Source organism: Saccopteryx leptura, chromosome 2 (assembly GCF_036850995.1).
Source record: "Saccopteryx leptura isolate mSacLep1 chromosome 2, mSacLep1_pri_phased_curated, whole genome shotgun sequence".
In the NCBI taxonomy this organism is placed as follows: domain Eukaryota; kingdom Metazoa; phylum Chordata; class Mammalia; order Chiroptera; family Emballonuridae; genus Saccopteryx; species Saccopteryx leptura.
This window is the reverse complement of record NC_089504.1, coordinates 360,192,651-360,217,702: the sequence shown is the minus strand read 5'-3', so window position 1 is coordinate 360,217,702 and position 25,052 is coordinate 360,192,651. Positions and strand designations below refer to the sequence as shown.

Here is a 25,052-nt window from a genome sequence, read left to right as displayed (position 1 = left end):
TTGTTTTCCTCTGAGTTTTGGTCTGCCACTTCCTGTCACGTGGGGTCGTCAGAAGCACTGGGGGGTCAAGGGTAGGGAGTGATCTAAGGAGCAGTCCCGGCCTCCGTTTTCCATTTCCACCTTGTAGATAGATACCTGTGCCTCTGAGTCTTCCTGGGCCTGTCTGAAGTTTGGCATTATAAATCGGCTTGTTTCTTGTTATCTCCCTGTGAAGTCATAAAGATTTCTGTTTTCCCCTCTGTGTTAAGTCATTGCCATTTATCTATTTTTTTTTCCAGCAGTCTAAAATTCTGTGGATATGTCTCATTTATTGTCAATTCTTATTTCATTTTTTTCCTCTTTATGGCTTTACACCTATTTTTCTTTTCCCCTAGTCGTTTCTAATGGAATTTCAAGAAAGCAGGGAGATACACAACCAGTTTTTAGTCATCCATTTTAAACATAAATATTATGTTATGATGGTTGGTCATATTCAAGTGTGAATGCTGCTCATTTCTAGAAATAGATCTTGAACTGTCTTATCAGTTCCAAATGTTTATAGAATTTCTTGGATATTTTGGGGAGGCAGTTATATTATACGAAGATGTCAGCAGTTTTTTTCTTTGCAGTCCTTATTTTTTAAATCTCTTTTTATGCCCTTAACTGTGTTGTGGGCTCTTCAGTGCCGTGTTGAAAAGAGGCGGTAGTGGTAGTGGTGTGCAGCCTTGTCTAACCTCTGACCTTAAAGGAAAAGCTTCCAGTGTTTTCCATTCAGTGTGATGTTTATTCTAATTTATCAGACTAAGAAAATTTTATTTTAGTTCTAGTTTGTGAGTTTCCATCACAGGGAGGTGCTAAGTTTTGTCAGATTTTTTTTTCTATATCTAGATTATCTTATTTAAAAAAATAATAATCTTTTAATGTGGTGAGTTTAACTAGTGAGTTTTCAGGTGGTTTAATATCCTTATGTTCCCAAGATTTGCAAATTTGTATTTAGGATTTTTACACCAATGCTATCTGAATCTAGGCTTCAAAATTTTCTATATATATATATATATATACACACACACACACACACACACACACACACACACACATATATATAAAGGTAAGTATCAAGGTATTTTAAAAGGAAATGAGTGTCTTTCTGTTTCTGGAAGAGATTATAGGTATTATCCTTTCCTTCAAAGTCTGAAAAAAACTTGTCAGTGAAACCATATAGACCCATTCTAGTTTGTTTGTTTTCTTTGTTTTTTTTGTTTTTTGTATTTTTCTGAAGCTGGAAACGGGGAGAGACAGTCAGACAGACTCCCACATGCGCCCGACCGGAATCCACCCGGCACGCCCACCAGGGGCAACGCTCTGCCCACCAGGGGGCGATGCTCTGCCCCTCCGGGGCGTCGCTCTGCCTCGACCAGAGCCAATCTAGCACCTGGGGCAGAGGCCAAGGAGCCATCCCCTGCGCCCGGGCCATCTTTGCTCCAATGGAGCCTTGGCTGCGGGAGGGGAAGAGAGAGACATAGAGGAAGGAGGGGGTGGGGGTGGAGAAGCAAATGGGCACTTCTCCTATGTGCCCTGGCTGGGAATCGAACCCGGGTCCCCCGCATGCCAGGCCGACGCTCTACCGCTGAGCCAACCGGCCAGGGCCCATTCTAGTTTTTTAAGGTAGGTTTTAGACTGCTGGATCAATTCATTTGAAGGTTACAGATCTATTCAGGGTGGTTTTTTTTTTCTTCTCAAGTCAATTTGGAATTTTCTTTTTCTCTGGAAAACGACCAGGGATGGGAGATGGGGAAACAACCAGGTGGTCCCAAGACCCGTGGGACCAGAGCACCTTCGGCTGATTCGCGCCAACTGCTGGAAGGTCGGAGGGAGGAGGACTGAGGAAGCGGTTCCCAGGGTTCTGTATTATTCAGAAGGAGAAGAGAGCTATTGATTAACTGGATGCCTGAGGTCAAGCGACCCTGTTAAAAATGTTGGTACAACCACTTCAGTGGCAGAAATAGACCCTATACCTGCCAAGTTAGTGAGGGTGGGAGCAAGAATAAAGAAAGGGCAATCAGTCCATTCGAGAGGGAGACAGGAGAGAAAAGCCTGAGAGAAAGCATGACCTAATGATGCCCTTCAGGCATTGCCCTGGCCAGAGACACATTCCTGGATGGACACCGCCCCCCTTCTTCCCCTCAGCACCTGGTGGGTCATTTATCTGCTCATTCTCAGAGCCCAATATATCGTAGAAGCCCAGTCAATATCTGAATGAGCCTGGCAAGCAAATAAATACACGAGCAGATGGGCAAATACATCCTGAAACGTTGCTCTCCCGGGTTCAGTGCTCATCTGACTGCCTGGTGGATCTGTGCCTGAGAGAAGGAGCAAGTCCCTGCCGCCCTGGGTTCACCTGAGAAAACAGAAGTCACTGGGAGCTGAACCCGCCGCTAAATTCCTCAGCTGCCTGTGGAGCTGTTAGCCCCGAGGTTCACCCCGGTAGGGGCGAAATACCTTGATGCTGCAAGTGTTTCTCTAACGCGAAGTCTTGCACAATTCCCCTCGGGCACTTGTTAGCAAGGAGGCTCTGGTGCGGAGGTCTGGGGAGGGGATGCACCGGCTCTCACGGGATCAGGGCTGCTGCTGGGTGGTCAGTGCCTTCTGGAGCCAGGCTTCGGGCTGTCCCCTGCACCGGGCCTCTCCCCAGGTGCTCGGAACAACCCCAGGGGCCCTGTCCTTGGAGAACAGGCTCACCAGGGAGCTCTCTGCCTTCCAGGGTTACTGTCAATGAACTGGAAAGTTCCAAGCCCGTGCTGGCCGGGGAGGGGTGCCCCTCGGCCTCAGACTCGCATGACAGGAACAGGCCTGTCCCAGGATTGCCCAGGGCCCCCTGGGCTGGGATGAGTTCGCAGAACCAGCGGCTCAGGGATCCCACTCTTGCTCGTTTTCCTGTTTCTCAGGCCGAGCCACACAGCCTGTTCCGACACGTGGCCGACGGGAAAGCCCTTATGTTTGTGATTCACCTGCCACTTGTCACTGGGCTCTGACTGCGGCACACTTTATCTTTCCAATCAGAATCTCATTTCCCGGCCTCGTTCCTGCAAACCTGTGCCTTGTGTCCCTCTGGTCCCCGGGCAGGGAGGTCCTCTCCTGTCCCTGAGGCGCTGCCGGTCCTGCGTAAAGACCGGGGCGGCCTCGCTCCACACACTCACAGGCACGGCACAGGCTGGAGAGTGACGCCATCCTGACACCCTCTTTCTTCTTCATGCTCAGCCCCCACGTTTAGAGCAATGGTACAGGTCCAGTGGGCAATGCCCCACAGCGCAGAGAAGCCACAAAGGCCTCAGCCCTGGGGCTGGACAGACCACGGGCGCCATCCTGTCCCCAAACCTCTTTCCCCCGGCTCCTCCATTACCTCTTGGAAACAGTGCTTGGCACGCGGTTCATTCTGTTCTTTTCCTGACGTTCATATCGACTCCTGTGGTGGGGAGGCTTGTGCACAGAGGAGCCGTCCATCAGTCAGGGAGGAGCCCGGTTTCTCTGGGCACGATCAGGCTCCGGGGCTTTACAGGACGTGTATTTTGAGCCAGGAGAATCTCTTCCACACAGGACAGGTTCACCTTGAATGCCTCAGGGCTGTCCCCGGACCTGAGGCAGGGGGAGCCTGCACACCCCCCGGACCTCGGTAGCCTTTCTCCTCTCACTTTTCCGAGGGTGGGTGTGTGTAAGTTCAGCCTCACACACACCTGCCTGCCCTCCACCCTCTTTCTGTTCTTGTTTTTGGCCCCACACTAGCTTCGCTCTATAAAAAGACGTTACTGAGCACAGACAATGGGTGAGTCGTATTATCCCGTAACAACCCCCTGGGGAAGGAGTTCTCAGATGTGAGATATCACCTGGCCAAAGCCAGGACTTGAACCTGGGTCTGTTTGCCTCATAAACCCAAGCTCTCAACCACCGCACTGCCTTTGTCTGCTTCGAGTTCTTCGTGCCTTTCTGCCCTGCTAGCTTCCTGCCCGGGAACACCCCCGTGAGTGGCTTTTGGGTGGGACCCTCTGGGGCAGGGGTCCCCAAACTACGGCTCGCGGGCCACATGCGGCCCCCTGAGGCCATTTATCCGGCTCCCGCCGCACTTCTGGAAGGGGCACCTCTTTCATTGGTGGTCAGTGAGAGGAGCATAGTTCCCATTGAAATATTGGTTAGTTTGTTGATTTAAATTTACTTGTTCTTTATTTTAAATATTGTATTTGTTCCCGTTTTGTTGTTTTACTTTAAAATGAGATATGTGCAGTGTGCATAGGAATTTGTTCATAGTTTTTTTTATAGTCCGGCCCTCCAACCGTCTGAGAGACAGCGAACTGGCCCCCTGTGTAAAAAGTTTGGGGACCCCTGCTCTGGGGTCCGACTAGATAGAGTGTTTTGTGGTATTGGGTAAAGACGGGAGGTGGGCATCTGGAATGTAGTCCCCTGCTTAGAGAAATGGAAGGTTTCCTACTTCCGTATGCTCTGCGCCCACCCCCATGCCCACCCCAACTTTCTAGACAGGACATGCCCATGACAGAGCCCCTGCTCTCTCCCTAGCTGGCTTTTGATTTGCGAACTGGGCTGGAGGGATGGGCTCTTGGCTGGAATTTTCTCTCCCCAAGTCCAGGCCAGGAGCCTGGCCAGCTGAGCGGAGCCCCGTGGAAGCAGAAACCAGGAATGGAAGGAGACGAGGAGCTGGCCGGGCTGGTGGCCGCGGAGGCTGGTGGAAAGTGAGAACCAGGGGAGGAAGGTGCTGGAACACAGTTCAGGATGTGGGCTGGAGAGTGGGGTGCACAGGACGCAGGAGCCCCGGCCGTCCAGCCGGCCGCCCGACGCACGGGTCAGACGGGGCAGGTTTGGACAGCACAGCGTTTCCCAAGAGGACGTGGGAAGGTGGGTTGAGATGGCCTGTGGGCAAAGCCTTCAGCACCATGGACTCCTGAAAGGAGAAGGGTTTTCGGTTTGCCATTCTCTCTGCTTCCGGTTCTATTGGTGGCACCGGGGGGGGGGGGGGGGGGTTGGTGGTAGCAGACCTCAGGGGTCCCCGTGGCGATATCCTGCCAGGATTGAAAACTGTTGCTTGGTTTCCATTGTGGTCATTGTGTGCTCGTTGTATATTTCTGGCAAACGTTACACAAGTTTCCCATTCAGAGAATACGATAACATTTTCTGAGAAATAAAGGGTTGTGTATATATTTTTTTAAAGTAAAAGAGTGAGTCAATAAAAAATATTAAGTAAACAAGTGAAAAAGTAGTATGCTACTTTTTGCATAGCTTTTAGCGTATGTTGAAGTATCCTGCACATGCTAAAAAGCGATGATGTGGTCAGTGGAAGACCCCCCCCAGGAGCGGCTGGGTGTAGGTAGAGGTGAAAGGTCAAACTGACTAATGGTGGTAGGATCTCGGGCAAGTCATTTTGCACCTCTAAGCCGTAGTTGACTCTCCTGTAAACTGTGAATACTGTTCAATGAGCATCAGAATTAATAGTCACTTGATACTCGATGTAGGTCACGTGCTTATAGCCCAATGCCTGACGCAGAGGGATAGCACGCGGTGGTTATTAGCACACGAAGTGTTCATGACCCGGAACTGTTGCACGTAAAGCCTGGTGTTCTCCTGGGGGAAGTGCCCACAGTGAGCACAGGCCAGTCACGGACTTGCACGTCCTGTCAGTGCATGAGCTCTGTCAGCACAGATGTTCGGGAGGCTTGTCATTTGTCTGGGACTTGACGGCAGCAGTCCGCTACCAGGCGGGCCCCACTGCGGGGGAGGCACCCTGTGATGAACATTCGGTGGCCCGTGTGCGGAAACCGTGAACCCAGCCGGCGAGGGTGCACCCCCCCCCCCTTACAAACAAAGCCTGATCAGCCATGTTGGCCCTTGGCTGGCGTCCGGGAGCTTGGATTTAGGGAAGTTTCCCATCATTCCCTAACTGACAAGGTTAAACTGTTTCTACCAACAGGTGGGTTTATTGTGCTTTCCTTCCGGGATCTGCAGTTTGGGTACGTGGTAGGCCCAGGGTGCCACCAGGACCCGCCTGCTGTGACGACAGCCCTGGGTACTGAGTCCCCGGGCTTCTCCGGAGGGCAGCGCCTCCCAGCACTGACCCAGTGCCTTGCGGGAGGATGTAAGCTGCCTACACTGGGCAGGGGGTGGGATTGCTCAGAGCTCGCACCTGCTCTCCTCGGCACCTCACCTGGGTTTCTTTTCCCTGGATTGCTGTTGCTTTGATTCCTTTTTCTATAATAAATGTGGGCCTTGAGCAGGACTGCGTGCTGAGTACTGGCTCATCAAACCCAGGGGTGGTCCTGGGAGCCTTGAGTCACCAGTCCCTGCCTTCAGGTCAGAGAGGACCCGGGGCTTCATTGACCCTTTGAGCAAAAGGTCTCCTGGTGTCTGACTTGGGGTAGGGATGTGCAGGCTCATGCTACCTCTGGGAAGAGCAATGGGGCGTGCCCTCCGCCCCCCAGGAGAGCGGGCTCGGTCTCTCCGAACTTGTCCTGAACCAGCTGAGCAGGGCGGGGGGCCTGGCCGGTGTCTGTGTGCATCTTCCGTCCCAGCTGCGGCTCCCGCTGCATCCCTAAGGGCGGAGCCTAACCTCGGACTAGTTCTGCCCTCAGTGACCGAGGCGAAGACTGCTGTGGCTTTGGCATCACTAGTGTCCTGGACGCCACACTCTGGCTCTTTACACAATGTGATGCGACCACACCTCAGGGGTCGATGTCAGGACTGAAGAATGCTGGTATCAACTTCCCTCTAAGCAGAGGTCCCCAAACTTTTTACACAGGGAGCCAGTTCGCTGTCCCTCAGACCATTGGAGGGCCGCCACATACATTGCTCCTCTCACTGACCACCAATGAAAGAGGTGCCCCTTCCGGGAGTGCGGCGGGGGGCCAGATAAATGGCCTCAGGGGGCCACATGCGGCCCGCGGGCCGTAGTTTGGGGATGCCTGCTAAGGGGTCCAGTTCAGCTACGAAAGGGCGGAATCGTGTCTGCTAATCAGGTTCCTTCTTCAGGCTTCAGGGGGATGACTTCTTACCTCTGATCACAGCCACCCGAGCCAAGGTAGACCCGGTCACACGGAGTGTCTGTCTGTGCTCTCAAAGAACCGTCATGGGCTGAGGGTCATGGGCTGAGGGTCATGGGCAGCAGCCCTGGCTGGAGACTGGGAGGGCAGTGGTCTGGTTTTTCTATGTGGGTTTCCAGGAGGTATGCGGCCAGTGGCCCTGCTGGCTGTTTTGTTTTTTTTTGTTTTTGTTTTTTGTTTTTTGTTTTTTGTTTTTTTTTTCATTTTTCTGAAGCTGGAAACAGGGAGAGACAGTCAGACAGACTCCCGCATGCGCCCGACCGGGATCCACCTGGCACGCCCACCAGGGGCGACGCTCTGCCCACCAGGGGGCGATGCTCTGCCCATCCTGGGCATTGCCATGTTGCGACCAGAGCCACTCTAGCGCCTGGGGCAGAGGCCACAGAGCCATCCCCAGCGCCCGGGCCATCTTTGCTCCAATGGAGCCTTGGCTGCGGGAGGGGAAGAGAGAGACAGAGAGGAAAGCGCGGCGGAGGGGTGGAGAAGGAAATGGCCGCTTCTCCTGTGTGCCCTGGCCGGGAATCGAACCCGGGTCCTCCGCACGCTAGGCCGACGCTCTACCGCTGAGCCAACCGGCCAGGGCGCCTGCTGGCTGTTTTGTCTGATGCTCGCAGCCGGCAGAGGGGAGAAGGGGTGGGACCTCAGGAAACTCAGAGAGCTGGGGGCAGGACGGGGTGAAGGGAGTCAGGATGAGATGGGCGGCTGGGCACACTTGGCTGACAGGGGCTGGAGGCTTGGAACCACCTAGATCCCGACAGGTTTCATAAAGGATGTCATGCCCGGTGGCGTGGGAAGAAGAGGCTGTCACTCACCAGCATGGTAAGCAAGGGCAGGCCAATTTCAAATGCTTTCTGTGCATTAACTCATTTAATCCTTGCAAGAGGTATTGTTATTGCTTCCATTTTCATGGGGTTCCCCAGGGTGCACAGAGAGCTCACGTTACTTGCCCACGCGAGATCTTTACGAATCCAGGCCGCCGGGCCCCCTAGTCCTACGTCTTAACCCCCGCACTGTAAGACTTGATGACCTAGAAACGGTCCCTCCCGACTCCAACCTTCACTGGTCCCCGAGGAGCCCGTCAAAGCACATCACGCCAACTTGCCAAATGACAGTGACATCACAGGCTTTATGTACTAGGTATATGGTCTTTCCTAAAATAAATATAACTATTTAAAAATGAGCCTCTTAGACCAGCAGTTTTCAACCTTTTTTTTTTTTCTCATGGCACACATAAACTAATTACTAGGGAAACAGAGGGACACTCCTTAGTAACTACTTTATGTGTGCCATGAGATCAAAACAGTTGTATTTAGGACACTTGAAACCATGTCAACACAATAAATTAAAAACAAAATTTTTAAAATTAAAAAATATATATATCCTTGATTCATTAAAAAAAAAAAAAAAAAGGTTGTATTTAGTGAGGGACACGAACCACTCGTGCCTTAGGAATTAGTTTATCTGCGCCGTGAGGGAAAACAGGTTTGACAGTCAGTGTGTTGGACCTTTCACGTCATCTTGTATGTCACCTAAGGGGTCATCTTGGGGCTGCAAGTGTCACGGGGACGCCTGCGCTTTGGGAGAACTCGGCGCGCGGCACTGCTGCACGACCTGGCCCCGCAGACCCCAGCGGAAGCTTAGCTGTCCCGTTCCGCCCACGTTCTGCAAGAGCCCTGACATAGCGCTTCCACTCGGCCGGTGGGCGGGCGGAGGCCCGGGGGTGTGGTCAGGGCTGAGGGGAGGGGCTTGCTCCCAGCTGCTTGAGTCCTCAAGGGGTGGTGGGGGTGGCAGCACCAGCGGCCTCCCAGCTCAGATCCAAGTCTACCCTGATACCCTTGTGGGCGTGGCCAGGCTGTGCTCCCGGTGGGGGTGGGGGTGGGGGGGGACATCTGCTGTGCCCCCTGTGGGGAGCACCCGCCTGGGCAGGTCCCCGTTCTCTCCAGCTGGTGGCCCTTCCTCCTCCTTCTCTCAGGTGCCTCTGGCCTGGACCACCCCTGAGAGGCAGGCGCCCTCTCTACATCGCCACTAACCAGAGTCAGTTGGGTTGTAAGAGGCAGTCTCAGCTGGCCTTGGCTTCCTGTCATCCTCCCCCCTGGCTGTCCCTCCCGGGTCCCCGCCGCCTCCCTCCTGCTCCCAGCACAGAAGGTTCCTCCCACACTCCTGGGCTCCGCAGGGCTCCTGGTCACTGGAAAGTTAGGGAGCATGTGAGGAGTATTCTCATTCTTTTCATCTTACTCCCAGTTCAGGTAGCATTTTATATAACCCCAAGCAGACCGGCCCGACTCCGCCCCTCAACTGTCCCTGAACGGCCCTCCGGCCGAGCCTGACCCTCTGCTCCATGGAATATCGTGTACTCCGAGCCCGTTTTCCCCACACTCTTGTCAATCTCTTCTCTCTGTACTTTGCAGCCTGCCTGCTTGGTCCTGTGGTTCTGTGGAGTACTGGCCAGGACTGTGCGTGGCCTTGGTGTTGGAAATGTTTCCTGAGGTGGCCCCCACTGACCCTTAAAAGAGGAGAGGGGAGGCCCTGGCCGGTTGGCTCAGCAGTAGAGCGTCGGCCTGGCATGTGGGGGACCCGGGTTCGATTCCCGGCCAGGTCTCATAGGAGAAGCACCCATCTGCTTCTCCACCCCCCCCCCTTCCTCTCTGTCTCTCTCTTCCCCTCCCGCAGCCGAGGCTCCACTGGAGCAAAGATGGCCCGGGCGCTGGGGATGGCTCCTTGGCCTCTGCCCCAGACGCTAGAGTGGCTCTGGTCACGGCAGAGCGACGCCCCGGAGGGGCAGAGCATCGCCCCCTGGTGGGCAGAGCGTCGCCCCTGGTGGGCGTGCCGGGTGGATCCCGGTCGGGCGCATGCGGGAGTCTGTCTGACTGCCTCTCCCCATTTCCAGCTTCAGAAAAATACAAAAAAAAAAAAAAAAAGAGGAGGGGGGAAGAGGCTGGAGAGAGAGGCTGACACGCCACAATCGCAGGGAGTTTAGGAACTTCAGGACACAGCAGAGTTTGGGGTGGGAGCCAGAGGCCGGACCTCCGCCTGCGGAAAGGGACCGGGGCTTGATGCGGGCAGCCTCCAGGAACGCCGGCGGCTGGTGGCCCAGTGGCTGCGCGTGCTTGCTGGCGCTGGGTATTCCAAAGCAGTCAACAACTGAGTGGGCCTGCTTATCTTTGGAAGAATATTCCCTTCAAGTGATAAGGACCCAGCCCTCCAGGGGTGACCTGGCCTGTCACGGAGAGCAGCTTGCTTCTTAAGATAGTGTAGGTCATGTGCAGGCCAGCATCCACTTCGCCTGACGATTGGAGGTGACGGTCCGACTTGGTCAGATTTGGAGCAGCTGGTAATGTCTCTCAAAGATGTGTTCACATCCTAATCCCCCAAGTTTGGGAATATAATCTTCTTTGGAAAAAAAAAGGGGGGCCTTTGGAGATTGAATTAAATTAAGGATTTTGAGGTCAGATTAGCCTGGATTATCCATCTGGGTCCTGAATACAATCCCAAGTGTCCTCATAAAAGGGAGGCAGAGAGATTATACTCCACACAGGAGAGGGGGAGGGTGTATGGTCAGGGAGGCAGAGAGAGATTATACTCCACACAGGAGAGGGGGAGGGTGTATGGTCAGGGAGGTAGATAGAGATTATACTCCACACAGGAGAGGGGGAGGGTGTATGGTCAGGGAGGTAGATAGAGATTATACTCCACACAGGAGAGGGGGAGGGTGTATGGTCAGGGAGGTAGATAGAGATTATACTCCACACAGGAGAGGGGGAGGGTGTATGGTCAGGGAGGCAGAGAGAGATTATACTCCACACAGGAGAGGGGGAGGGTGTATGGTCAGGGAGGCAGAGAGAGATTATACTCCACACAGGAGAGGGGGAGGGTGTATGGTCAGGGAGGTAGATAGAGATTATACTCCACACAGGAGAGGGGGAGGGTGTATGGTCAGGGAGGTAGATAGAGATTATACTCCACACAGGAGAGGGGGAGGGTGTATGGTCAGGGAGGTAGAGAGAGATTATACTCCACACAGGAGAGGAGGAGGGTGTATGGTCAGGGAGGCAGAGATTGGAGGGATGGGGCTACAAGCTAAGGGAAGGTGGCAGCCACCAGGAGCTGGACGAGACAAGGACCACGTCCCCCCCCCCCCCCAGCCTCTGGAGGGAATGTGGCCTGCCAACACCTTGATTCCAGTTCAGTGACACAGATCTTGATTTCTGACCTCCAGAACTGTGAGACAAGATATTTCTGTTTGTTTTCTTAATGCCACCAGGTTTGTGGTCACTTTTTACAGTGGCCAGAGGAAACTAACACAGGGGGCCCGTGGAAAGGCAGTTCTCGCTGGGAGAGGCGCTTACCTGCAAGAGCAGGCTGAAGAGCGGGGCCGAGTCTCCAGGCTGCTTCGTGTCCTTTCGGCTTTGTTGCCGAGGTGTGTGTTGTACCCTGGCCTTTAGAAAGGGAGGTGCGGACTCTTGCCAACGCATGTGCGCGAAATCCTGCTCAAATGTGCTTTGAACAGAAAGGGAATTAATGGGTAGGTTGGTGTAACTGCTGCATTTCCAGGATGTCAGCTTCCACCACGGCTCGATGGAGAGGTCTTTGCGGGCTCAGCACGGTGTGGTGTCTTCCCTGCCTCCTCCTCTCTCTCCCCCACCAGACCCCTTTTCTTCTGCGTTGACTCCATTCTTGGGGAGGTTTTCCTGTGAGGTGTCAGCAGCTTCAGACTTGCAGCCGATCATAATACTACTTCCTTTCCCCAATAATTCCGACCAGAGTTCCAGGACTGAGCCTCAGGTGACTGATTTGGTTCATCTGCGTATCCCTGAGCTAGTTAGTCACCACCAGGACCAGGGGAGTGGAATTACTCACTGGAGAGGTGTGGGGAGGAGTGAGGGGAGGGGCTTCCCCGAAGGAAAACCATGGCGCTCTCTCACCGGAAGCAGCTTTCTGCCACAGGCCTCTCCCAGCTCCCCCGGAGCTGCCGGCATCCCTTAGCTTGCGGCCACATCACTCCCGTCTCCGCCTTCTATTCCGTGTGTCCTAAAACCTCCCTCCGCCTCCCCCTGGTTGGGGCACCTGGGATGGCATTTAGGGCTTGGCTGGATAATGCAGGATAACAGTTTCATCTCAGAATCCTTAATTGTATCTGCAAAGACACCGCTCCTCCTTCCCCCTCAAATCCCCAGGTTAGATCATATCTGCTGCCAGCCTGGTGGTTCCTGAGGCTGGTCCAACACCTTGGGAGCCTAGGGTGGTTTCCAGGCCACCATGCCGCCCGTCATGTGCCTGGAAACACCAGACCCTCCTGGCACGCGGCTTTACTGTGTCCCCAGGATCCCAAGCAGGCAGCCCCACCCAGGACGGGAGAGGGGGAAGCCGGCCCGGGATGCGAGGGAGAGAAGTGGCCGCCACCACTAGGCGCTTGCGTTGGAAATCTCCGCTGTCAGGGCACCTGGGAACTTCAGCGGGCGTTTGCACGACAGATGCCGGATCTGGTGAAAGCCACGTTCCTTCGGGAGATGGAAACGGGAAGTGGGACGAGCACCGCTGCTCCGGCCACGGGGCTTTCTGGGGCAGTGCTCTTTGGAGGGCGGTGAGTCCCTGGGGGACAGAGCAGCAAAGGGACTGCTGTGCTGGTGCACCTCCTGTGACCCTTGTGTGCCCCGTGGAAGTGGGAGCCCTGGCCCTGCTGGCCTAAGGGGCACTGGGCCGGGCAGGGGGCCAGCCGCCGGTGCTGGGCTCGGTGCTGGTCGGGAAGCTGTCACGCTGAGCAGGTTAACGGAGAGCCGATGCACTCGGGGTTCCTGAGCCGGACGTGTCACTCTCCCCTCCGTTAACGTCACTGTGAAGGGTGAGTCCTCGGGCTTGTCCCCCTGACAGAGCCTCGGTGCCACCTGGGCTCAGGGCCAGTGTTGCCACTTACTATCTGTGAATGCACTCACACACACACACCAGCGAAGCACTCACACACACACACACCAGCGAATGACCCAGACCTCAGTTTCCTCCCCTGTCACGGGTCTAATGGCAGACCCTGCCCGCAGAAGGGTGGAGAAGATGGAAGGAGCGAAGGTCACACAGGTGTTTACAATTCAAGGTTCCCTGCCCCCAACACCGGTGTGGATATTTAAATGAGATGACACACATAAGTGTTCAGAGCAAGGCCTTCCCATTTTCCCTGGGGATCCAAGCTCCCTGTGGGCGGGCAGGGCCGTCTGTCCTTCCGGCTGCTGCGCTGTGTGGATCCAGAAGAGGTGTCCAGCACATAGGAGATGGGCAACGAGCACTTGTTGGATGGACCAGCGGAAAAAATGCCATGTGCTCTGCGGGTGACATCTTGACGCAGGTGGTCCCAAGCCCCAAAGCACCTCAGACGTCAGGTCAGGACTTGGTGAGAGCCGTTGCTTCCGTGCTTTGGGACAGAGATGTGGCTTTGGAGAAAACGCCAGGTCATTGCAGCAGAAGTTCAAAATTGCCTCGCTGTGCCCAGTGGCGATGGCAGGATCGCTGGGGTTCGCCTGGGTGTCGTGTCAGGGACACAGGGAGGCGCCTGCACTAGGTGCCACTGCACCTCTGCTCACTGATTGGATGGGAGTGGGAGAGAGCAGGGGCTCCTTTTGTCATAATGACAAAAAAAAGTGATGTCAGCCGTTGCTGCCTGCCTGTCCTTGCAGAGGAATCCCCATGAAACCACAGAGTCACCCTCTGCTGCCCGTCCTGGTCCACTTTGGGAAACCAGCCAGCAAATGGGACCACAGGGTGGGGCAAGCTTTGCTGGAGGGCCATCCTTTGCAGGGGAACAGCCCCCTGCCTTCTGTAGGGCTGGACAGGGCCTTCTGAGTAGCTGTCCCGTCCCCCACACAGCCCTAGCTGCTGCAGACCTCACCCACAGAACGCAGGACGCCTCTGGGTGCCCGCAGGAGCTCTGGGGCAGGAGGGCGTTTGGCACGGGGACGGGGCTCTGCAGGAATGTTCGACTGCTGGTGGGCGAGGGGAGGGGGGCAGGGGACGTGAGCAGCTCTGGCTGGCTAATGCAGGGATTTCCGAGACCAGAAAGCAAGCCAGCAGCTGAGCAGAATTTAGCCAGTTATTTGAAGGTCTTCCCATAAAGAGATTTAAATGATCCGTGTGTTTGTGTGCCTTCTATTAATGAGATGCATTTTATCCATTTCTAACGTTTGTGTATATTTTCTGTGTATCAAAGAAGAATCATTTGAGGATGATTCCAGAACAGTTATAAAATCTATTTTAAAATATTTTAACAGAATAGTAAAAAAAAAATCTCTCATTGGTTGTGGGTCAGAACTTCTCTGTGATCTCCCAAAAGTCTTCTCTGTGGAAATGGGCTGGAGTCACGGTCACTAGGAGCCAACTAGGACAGGGTCAGTGTGAGGGTATACCAGGGTTTCTCAACCTTGGCACTATTGACATTTGGGGCTGGATAATACTTTCTTCCTGGGCACAGTCCTGGGCCTTAGCAGCACTCACTAGATGCCAGTAGCCCCCTACGATAGGCACAATAATGACCTCTTCTCCCCCCAGAAGATGTTCATGTCCTAGCCTGTGGAACTTTCACGTGTTCGGTTACATGGCAAGGGGGAATTGAATGTGGTTATGGAATTAAGGTTGCAAAACAACTGACTTTGAGATGGACAGCTTCTCCTGGATGATCCAGGGGGCTCAGTGTACTCATGAGTCCTATAAGCGGAAGAAGAAGACAGAAGAGAGAGAACCAGAGAGATGGTGGTGGGAAGAGAACTTGACCTACCATTGCAGGCTTTGAGGACGGAGGAAGGGGCCGCAAGCCAAGGAATGCAGGCAGCCCCTAGAAGCTGACAAAGACAAGGAAACACATTCTTCCCTAGAGCCTCCGCAGGGAAGGCAGCCCTGTGGGCACCTTGATGTCAGCCCAGCGAGTGAGACCCCTTCCTCAACTCCAGAACTCTCAGATAATAAATGCATGTTGTTATCTTAAGCCGTCGAGTTTTGCAATCTGGTACAGCAGCAACTGGAAACTGATATCCCCACCCCACTGTCATGACAACCGGTACATGTCTCCAGACATTGCCATACGGCCCAGCTATGGGGCACAATCGCCCGTGGTTCAGAAGCACTGCTCTGTGGAACGCCGTAGTGTTTGTCTGGAAACTGGGAGAGGGAAGGGTTTCTGTGTTCTGTGATGAGAATGGGGTTGGGAGTGGGCACACCCCGCCTGGGTGGCTCTGCGAGAAAGCAACCAACGATAGAAAAGGGGGCGGGAGCACAGCTGCTACCCCGACTCCCCTCCTGGAGGCTCCTGGGTCGTCACACTCTCGTTAACGGTGCAGTATTCCTGTCGGTGCTTGTGCATATTTGAATGAAACTAGAAAATAAGCTGAACTCTTCTTCAAGGGCATAAAAGAGAATACAGAACCTCAATAAAACACTGAAATGTCAGCCGAGAAACAGCATTGCAGGCAGAGACCGCAGCAGGGGGCGAGCCCCCCCCCCCCCCGCCCCGTGCCCCTGGCGCGCTCTGTGGGAGTCGTGGGGAGGAGGGGCCCAGAGTCCGGCCTATGCTGAGGGCCACAGCTCCGGGCTCTGGGCCAGACACACAGCCCCCTGGTTTCTGGACCCAACCCTGATGCCGTAATTCTGTTTATTTTGCTGAATATGAAATCCATATGGTTCTGATTTCTTCCTTGTGATCCATCATCTCCGAGCGACTTCAGAGCCAGAGACCACGTGAGCCGGCTTTGAAGTTGTGCTGGGACAAGTAGGAAGTTGGGCCTTTCTGGGGTTCATGGGGACAACCACCGGGTTCCCGCTGGATGGGACAAGTAGGAAGTTGGGCCTTTCTGGGGTTTATGGGGACACCCACTGGGTTCCCGCTAGATTTGAGAAGCCCTCTCAACGTTGAGAAGAGGGAGTGGGCCGGCCAGGTCGGTTCCGGGTGCTGGCCTGGGATTAGGGCCGGGTCTGAAGCTCAGAGTGGCTTTGCACAGCCAGGCGCCCGTGCTGATCCTCAGCTTAGGTCACTGAGACTTTTCGCTCCAGGGGTCCCGGCTGAAACAGCAGGTGGTTCCCCGTCACCTCCTGTCACGGGATGGTCTGGCAGAGTCATGGGCAACAGCGGGCTGTGCTTGGGGACAGACGAGAGGCAGAGGCTGGGAGGGAAGGAGAAGTGTCAGTGAACAAGAAGGGTATGGAGGGAGGAAGACATCGCTTGCATTCGTAGTTTTTGATATTAAAGGGCCAGCCAGACCACTCCCCTCTGGGCTGGCCCGGCTGGATAATTGGTGTATGGAAGCCCGTGGTCCCCAGATTTCAGTGTGCGGTAGAATCTCTCACCTCCTGGAGGGCTTGTGCAAACCAACGGCAGAGTCTCTGATTCAGGAGGCCTGGGGCGAGGCTGGAGAGTTCAGAGGTTTGAACAAACTCTCAGGTGACGTGAGTGGGGCTGGTCCACAGCTGGGGACCATTGGTCTTGAACAAGAAGAGCATCTGTATAATTAAAAGTGGGACTAGCAACTAATAGGACCCCACTGTTGATCAGAATAATCCCGTGGGGAGAGAGTATGATCATCGCTGATTTTTCTTTTTCAAGGTGAAAGTAGCATTTTTATATACAGTGAGTCTGTAAAATCATGGTGCACTTTTGACCGGTCACAGGAAAGCAACAAAAGACGATTAGAAATGTAAAATCTGCACCAAATAAAAGGAAAACTCTCCCAGTTTCATACCTATTCAGTGCAGTTCGATATGGGCTCACGCACAGATTTTTTAGGGCTCCTTAGGTAGCTATCCCGTATAGCCTCTATAGACTCGTCACTGACTGATGACCTACCAGAACGGGGTTTCTCCACCAAACTGCCGGTTTCCTTCAACTGCTTATCCCACCGAGTAATGTGATTCCTATGTGGTGGCACTTCTTTATAAACGTGCTGATATTCACATTGCATATTGGTCACGGATTCGAATTTAGCGAGCCACAGAACAAACTGAACTTTCCTCTGTACCGTCCACATCTCGACTGGCATGGCCGTGGGCTGCTCCGCTGTATACACGGTGTTACGTCATCATCTGCGCATGAGCACATGCTGCCAATTCATCCTACAGAAACTGGGAGGGTTTTTCTTTTATTTGGTGCAGATTTCACATTTCTATCGTCTTTTGTTGCTTTCCTGTGACTGGTCAAAAGTGCACCATGACATTACGGACACAGAGTGTGTGTGTGTGTGTGTGTGTGTGTGTGTGTGTGTGTGTGTGTGTGTATCACATATATGTTGTCATATAATGACATTGACTTTTGGGTAACATACAGTTCTATGAATTTTAACACGGGTTATAGATTTGTGCAACCACCACCTCGAACAGGATGTAGAGCAGCTCTATCTCCCTGAGATTCTGTCTCATGCTCCCCCTCTGCACCCGTACCCTCCCTAGCCAACCCCTCACATGCCATCCACCCCTACAGCTGTGTCTTTTGGGGAATGCTGGATAAATGGAATGGTGCACTGTCACCTTCTGAGGCTGGCTTCTCAGCCTGTCTGCGAGGAGGATGGAGGGGGTTGCACACGCATCAATAGTCCGTTCCTTTGTGTTGGTAAGTCATAGTCTGTTATATGGCGGTCTTACCATGTGGTCATCAATTCCTAGTGATGGTCTTTGGCGTTGTTTCCAGCTTGGGATTATGATTAAACCCCCCCCTCCTTCCTCTCTGTCTCTCTCTTCCCCTCCCGCAGCCAAGGCTCCATTGGAGCAAAGATGGCCCGGGCGCTGGGGATGGCTCCTTGGCCTCTGCCTCAGGCGCTAGAGTGGCTCTGGTCGTGGCAGAGCGACCCCCCGGAGGGGCAGAGCATCGCCCCCTGGTGGGCAGAGCGTCGCCCCTGGTGGGCGTGCCGGGTGGATCCCGGTCGGGCACATGCGGGAGTCTGTCTGACTGTCTCTCCCCGTTTCCAGCTTCAGAAAAATACAAAAAAAAAAATCTGCTCTGAACATTCATGTATATATAAGCCTTCCTGAGGACGTATGTTTTCATTCCTCCCGGGTAGACACCGAGGACTGGCCCTGCTGGGTCACGTGTTAAGTGTGCGCTCTCCGGAGTGGCGGCACCGTTTTGCATTCCCACCAGCGGTGAATGAGGGCTCCGGCAGCCCTGTGGGTCCTGTCTGAGTCTCCGTTGTGTGAGTGAGTCCCAGAAAGGCTCAGAGCGTTGTCCCAGGCCCGCCCTGGCCTCTAGGTTGGTCCTTGGATCCTGGAATCCAGCCCTTTAGACCTGCGGCCGTGCACACTCTGGGAGGTAGCTATGCTGACTGAGTGCTAGGAAGCGGGAGCTGCCGTGTGGGACTTGGGGCTCCAACACTGTCAAGGCCTGTGGGGTTAGGGCTAAGTACGGCATATGCCCAGGGACCAGGGGGACAAGAAGAAGGTAGAGAAAGGAGGTGACACAGTAGGAACATGCTGGCATCACAGAGATGGAAGGCACTAGGCTACTTTTCCATTCCCTCCTCCCCTACCCCCAGTTCCCTTCTTAGTTTTAGGTTGAGGCTCAGAGAGGTGAAGCAGCCTGCCGAATGTCACTCAGCTCACTGGTGCCTTGTGACTCTTTGCCTAGGAAAGGCGGGGGCAGCAGCCACCTTTGTTTCCAGAAGCATCCTTAGTCGCTGGCAGCAGGGCCACCGGCCGTGTCCCCTTGGGGCGTGAGGAGCACAGCTTTTGCAAGTTGGCATATACCTGGATAGGCTCATCCTCCAGCTGCCTCCGGTGTCCGGGCCTCAGGTCTGCCCCAGGCAGGAGCTGGCTTCAGGAAGGAATTTGTGTAGTGAGGCCACTGATCGCTGCAGCCGAAACCACAGAGGCAACTTGATGGGGGCGGAGGAAGTTCATAGGAGGGAAGGTCCCTTCTCTGGAGGCCGGTCCCGCCCACCCCGGGGGTGGGGGTGGGGGGGGGGACCAGGCACAGCTGCTCTGGAAGGCTGTGGGCATGCTTTTCCGATGCCAGCATACTTCTCTTTCATTTTGAATATCATTTGTTTGGTTGCCATGGCAACATCAAATCTCTATTTTAATGCTAACCTGCGTGGCTGCAACTTTCTATATATAAATGCTGCTTTGCACAGTGGATTAAGCGATGCCATGGGGAAGTGGCGGTTGTGGAGACAGTAGCAGAGAATGACCCGCGTGTCAGATTGGCACGAGGAGTGACCGCGGGGCTGAGGTGAGTTGGAACCAGTGGCCAGGCGGCTGGTGTGCTTTTACCTCGAGGGCAGGTGCTCGAAGCTCATTGGAGCGGGGTGAGAAGCAGGACCGGCCACTCCTGCCAAGGGGAAGCCTTCCTCGGACAGCCACCTGCTGGTCAGGGGCTCGCTCTGCTTTGGAGGGGCTGCTTTTCCCCCGACCTGTCCCCCTCCTCACCCCTTCAGTGAGTCTGGGCTGCCTGGGGGATCGGGGACCCCAGGCTCTGGAAAGAAGAGTAAGCCAGTCAGGCAGGGCTGGCATCGGAGGGGAGCTCAGTGCACAGGGAGTTGGTTTTGCTCCCTTTGACTTTTCTCATTCAGTTCCCCGGTCTGGATCTTTGCCTCCTCCTCTGTTTTGCTTGTTCTTGATTCCTGCGTGGGACCAGTGCCTGTCGGGGCCAGATGTCTCCTAATGGGGTGGGTAGAGTTCTCAAGAGAAGCCTGGACGATCCCAGGGACCTTGGGAGTCGCCTGGTTCAGCTGCGTTGGGCACTCAGTAAGGGAGAAGCCCAGAGAGGCACCGTGTTCTGTCAGATGTCACATAGCCCATCAGAGAGAAAAGAGGGACGAGCACCAGGTCCACAGGGATCTCCTGGTCCACCCCTGTGCGCCGTGGGGGCATGTGCTTTGGGGGGTTCAGAGCCGCTTGTGGGTGAACAAACACACCAGAGTCACAGGGTGTTCTTTTCCGTGTCATAAGTTGGGGGCATGCCATGAACACAGGATTATGTAACAGGATTGGAAGCCATTTAGGTTTCTGGAAAGAGCATGGAAGTTAGAGTCTAGAACATGGGTATTGGTGTGGATTCAGCCACGTCATGGGTGACAACTGTGTCGAATGTTCTGAGGCTCCATCTCCCCACCAAGGCACCGGGTGGCAGGCCCTTCCCCCAGCACCTGGTGGAGAGTCAGGTCACGGCCCAGGTGGCCCCGGCGAGGACATCATTTGGGCCCCGAAGCAGGTGATGTGCCTGAGGGCAAGGCAGTCTGGAACCCACACCAGCATCCACACACGGCTGTCCCCTGGGTCGGGAGGAAGGCGCGCCAGCAACGGAGCTCTCCAAAGATTGGGTTTCTAGGCGTGTTGCCAAACACCGTACAGTTTTCTCGTCATTGAAAGTCTCCCTCAGGCTTTTTGTGCTGTAACGTCATCGGACAAATATTTTAGGTGCACTGTGTCCGAAGACCCGGACCCTGTCCTTGCAAAGAGAAACCGTGTTTGGTGATAGCCTGTGTCTGCGTGGTGTCCAGTCTGCGGGGCTGGGGGAGTCACCTCCGCCTGGGCAGGGCCACAGAAGGCGGGCGGAGGCTCCCTTATAGGAATTTCTGAGTCCTGTGAAGGGAGGTGAAGGAGGGGCCGTGAGAAAGGGGACAGGGACCAGAGAAGGCAGGGGGGTTTGAACCTGCAGTCATGAACGACGTCATGTGTGCAATCCGTGTTAACCGGCATAAAAACAAGACGGGAAGAGAATCTGAGCCTGTGGCCTGTGAGAGGGAGATGATTGCGACATGAAGATTTTGCTTTGTGTGTAACTAGATTGAGAAGTAAACACTGTGCTTTTGACTGTGGGTCCGACTTATAAAACAAATGTATGAAAACGACCGGCCGTGAGTGATGACCAAATGAACCTGAGCTCTCTGGCAGGGGGCCAGGGGGTTCCTTTCCAAAGCAAGCCCAGACGGAGTGACGGGGGGCGGGGGTGGGGGGTCCTTTCCCGGGCAAGCCCGGACCCAGTGACGGGGCCCGGGGGTGGGGGTTCCTTTCCCGGGCAAGCCCGGACCCAGTGACGGGGCCCGGGGGTGGGGGTTCCTTTCCAAAGCAAGCCCAGATGGAGTGACGGGGGCCAGGGTGGGGGGTCCTTTCCCGGGCAAGCCCGGACCCAGTGACAGGGCTCTCCTCTCCGTAGGGCAGAGCCCCTTGCGAGCCTCATTCTGAGAAGCAGGTGGCACGGACAGGGACGAGCAGTCCAGCTGGGCAGTGTGAGATCTGGGGACGGAGGGGGCAGCTCCTTCTCCCAGGGCCTGAGGCAGGTGGAGAGTTCCGTGGGGGCAGATTGAGAAGGATGCTCTGCTCACCGGCCCCCTTCCCAGGAGCCCCCGAGCCCTGCTGGTGGGGTTCTACACTCCCAGGAGGGACGACCCAACCTTCCTCCTTCCAAGGGGCTGGCTTCCAGCTGTTAACGTCTTCCTACCCCCTGGGAGGCTGCTCATTGTGGCAACTGGGTCATTTCAGCTTTAGAACCCGTGGATGTGCCCCTGTCCCCATCCGCGTCCCCGTGGCCCCCGACTCCCTGCTCGTCTGTCAGACGGCTCGGTGCACGGCTCCGCCTCTGACCGCCTTCTCTGCCTCCGTCCCCAGCGGGTGGTGCACGCCTCGCTCCTGAAGCTGCTTTGTTCCGCTTCTGCACACGCCTCCTCCCGCCCGAACTGTCTCATGGCTGGTGGGGTACCACTTCTCCACAGACGGAGGAGGACAGCGTTCACAGGGTCCAGAAACCTTGCCCTCTGCTTTCGTGCCAAGCAATGTTAGACCCAGGTTGGGGTGCTCAGCTCTGGGGTGAGAGGGAAGAAGTGGCCACCTACTTTTGCAGCCCTTGGAAATTATGCACCCGTCCCCTGAAAGTTGGCACCCAGCTGCAGCCACCGGGAGATGTTGATACTCAGAGGTCTTCGCGAAAGGGTGGTTAGTCTCGGGTAGACGTGCTAATTCATACTTTCAGTCTGGGATGGTGGTGTTCGATTCTATAACACTAGGGAGCTCCCTGTTCCAATGACTGCTTGTGCAGAAACCCAGCAATTAAACCCACGCGCTGCACACTGGGGGCCCGTGAGCGCAGTGAAGAGCAGACCTGTGGGGGACTTTGGGTCTACGTTTTGCTTTCGTTTTCACCCGTGGTTCTGTTTAGACATTTTTGAGTTGGTAAGCCAACATCTAAACACCCAGCAGACTTCACATTAAAAATGCAGATTGCTAGCTTTTCTTGCAAAAATGGGTAGCTGTGACAACACTGAGCCACTCGTCCTGCGTGGCAACACTCCACTGATGGCGAGGGACGGGGTTTCCAGTTTGCTGCAAGCAGTGAGGAGCCTGGTCCCTGGGCAGAGCATGGCAGGGTCCTGTCCAGGCTGGAGCGGTGGACCCGAGCTTCCAGATTCCAGCCCAGGCAGGAGCTGACCTTCCCTGCTGCCTCTTCCTGCCTCGTGGGGGTGGACAGGGGCCGCCCGCCCGAGCTCCATGCTCTGTCGGCTCAAACTCGGCTTGTGGCTCTCAGTTGTCATTCTTCTCCGGTGTCATGTCACCCGTGTGGGTGCCGGTTAGGGCTCTCTGCTGCGGAAATGCTAATCTTGGCATTTTTCTTCTCTCCCCTGGCCCACCAGTGAGTGAGGCTCCCGGCTGACTTTCAGGTACTGCCTTCTCCTGTGTGAATTGGTAATTAGGGGCTTGGCTGATCATGGCTGCAACGGGTCACTTCTGCCTGGAGTATTTGCGTTTGGACAGAGGAGCCTCGGATACCCATGGGGGAGGGGGGTGGAGGTAAGGAAGAGGAATCCCTCTAGCCTTGGACACAAGACGCTGGGCTCAAATTGTTCTTCGTCTTGTTGGTTGTAAGACCTTGGCTAAGACCTCGGTTTATTCACTTAAATGACAGTAAGAATACTTCTCTCCCGATGTTCTCACTACGGTACGTACAAGGTACCGGCCCCCAAGAGACGCTGTTTCCGGAACTAAGAGCAACTATATAACTACCTAGTGGTGACGGACAGGCAGCGAACTTGACTCTGAGGATGTGCAGCGGAGGGAAAAAGAAGTCCAAGCCTTTGTTCTTTCTATTGTCCAACCAGTCTCATTTTGGGGAGATTAAGGTATAAAGGGGTGTTCTCAGGGATGTCTTCGATGACGGCAACGGAGTTCACGTGCAGGCAGAGGCAGGCAGCTCCAGGGAGGCAGCCAGGCCTGGTTCTGGTTGGTTTGCAGCTCTTGTCCAGGGCCACGCTGGCCTTTGGCTGGTTCGTGGGGGGGGGGGGGGGGTTGCCAGCCCTCGATTGGTCCCTGTGGCTGTGGGTGTTCTCGGCTCCCTGGGTTTCACTGGCCCGTTCTGACAGCCCTCTAAATTCCCGTCTCGTCCGCTGCGTATGGCAGTCTCGTTTGGCACATGCAGTCCCCTGCTCCTGCGGTTTATGTCACAGAAGTCCCGAGACTGTCATTCTGGAGACGGTAGCTGGGGCTGTTGGGAAAACCAGTCAGTGCAATCTGAGTGACTCACTGGGGGGTGACTCCAGCTGGTGACTTTCCTCAAAGGTTGCTCAGTGGCTTCACGGGGACAGGAAGTGTGGGGCAAGGCTGCTATGACAGAGCGCCTGCCATGGTTTTGGCCCGCAGCTCTTTACAAGAATTCAGTGAAGCTGGTGGTGGCATTTCCAATTCTACAGGGGGAAAAGAAAAAGTATGCGTTTCAAAGAGGTGACACGACTTGCCTGAGGTTCTGGTAGCCACTGAACTAACTCTATCCCTGGCTGAGGACCAGAAGCTGGGATTGGGGACAGGCAGATGGATCTGTGAGCTACCCGGTGATTTGTGGGGGCTGTTTGTACCTCCTGTCTCTCATCTATGCACGCACACCTTGCGTTAGGGGTCCATGTCTCAGGGTGACAGTGGTGGTTTCTGGAAGTTTCTGGAGTCTTCCAGGCCCGCCTGTGGGAGTGGAGTTTTGCATTTCAATGAATGGGAAAAAATAGGCAGGAGAGGATGTGCCAAAGGGAAGAGCTAGCGCGTTTATGACTTCACTCCTCCAGGCACAGATGTTTCCGATTGGTCCCCCCGCCCTGCAAGGGGCTCGCAGGCCACAAACATGAGAAGTGGCTGCGGGTTGAGCAGAGAGCCGGACTGGATGGACGGGGTCACCTTACACAGGACAGCGTTGGGGTCAACCCTGGGGCCGTCCCAGGGCTCTGGCTCCTCCTGTGCCCTCGGACCAGCCCTGGTGGTGACCTCAGCACGCAAGGCGAGGGCCCCCCCGGCCGGTAAGAGGGAGGCCTCTGCTCTGGACTGGGGGTCCCCGCTCGGCCCCCCGCCTGGCCCTGGGCTCGACTCTTCTCAGTCGGTGACACGGCAGCCTGGCACCCAGGGATGGCGGAGCTCCCTTCCGTCTGTCCTTCTGAGAGTGTGCTTCACTGCTGCTCAGCGTTCTCTTCATTCAGTTCATTTTCTGAAAAAAAGCCACACACACATTAAGAAAAAAAAAAAAAAGAAACTCCAAGACTTCCTCTGCCATTTGAAACATAATATAAGGAATCCTAATCTGACAAACAGTGTTCGTTTGAGGGACTGGCAAGGGAGATGGAATATGTTATGGGGGGATTTTATTAGCAAATATTATGTAAATATTTTAACTAAGGCTATATTCACACATTAGCTCATGACCGAATCGTTAAAGGTATTTCTAAATGCATGAAAACGAATGTGCTCCTAATAGAAAACTTGGAAAATGTAGAAAAGCAGAAATAAAAAACAAAAATATTTAGCATTCTTTCCCCTTTTCTTATTGTATACATTTGTCCACATAATTGGGACCGTATGGTATATTTGGAATTGTAGGTGCCGATTTTAGGGGGAAAGGCCGTGGCTTTCTGACTGTAAACATAATAAGCATTTTTAAAAATTTAAATTTGGGGGGTATTTTTTAATTAAAAAAATAAATAATTTAAATGTAGTAAAATGAATGGTATGATTAAAACAGCCAGAAGAGCCTCACGATACGAAGTAACCTTT

General features: G+C 54.5%; 1 protein-coding gene across 4 annotated transcripts in view; it reads left to right on the top strand.

Annotated features, from left to right (window-relative positions):
* Positions 1 to 25,052, top strand: part of GAS7 (growth arrest specific 7) — a 220,422-nt gene that overhangs the window by 81,958 nt on the left and 113,412 nt on the right. Inside the window, exon 1 of one of the 4 annotated variants that reach the window (XM_066364878.1) lies at positions 11,473 to 11,493. The exons of 2 other annotated variants lie outside the window; for them this stretch is intronic. The gene's annotated coding sequence lies outside the window, so the exon portion shown is untranslated. Of the gene's footprint in view, positions 1 to 11,472; positions 11,494 to 19,189; positions 19,264 to 25,052 lie in introns of those variants that run through there. One more of the 4 variants, XM_066364877.1, reaches the window with a different exon arrangement.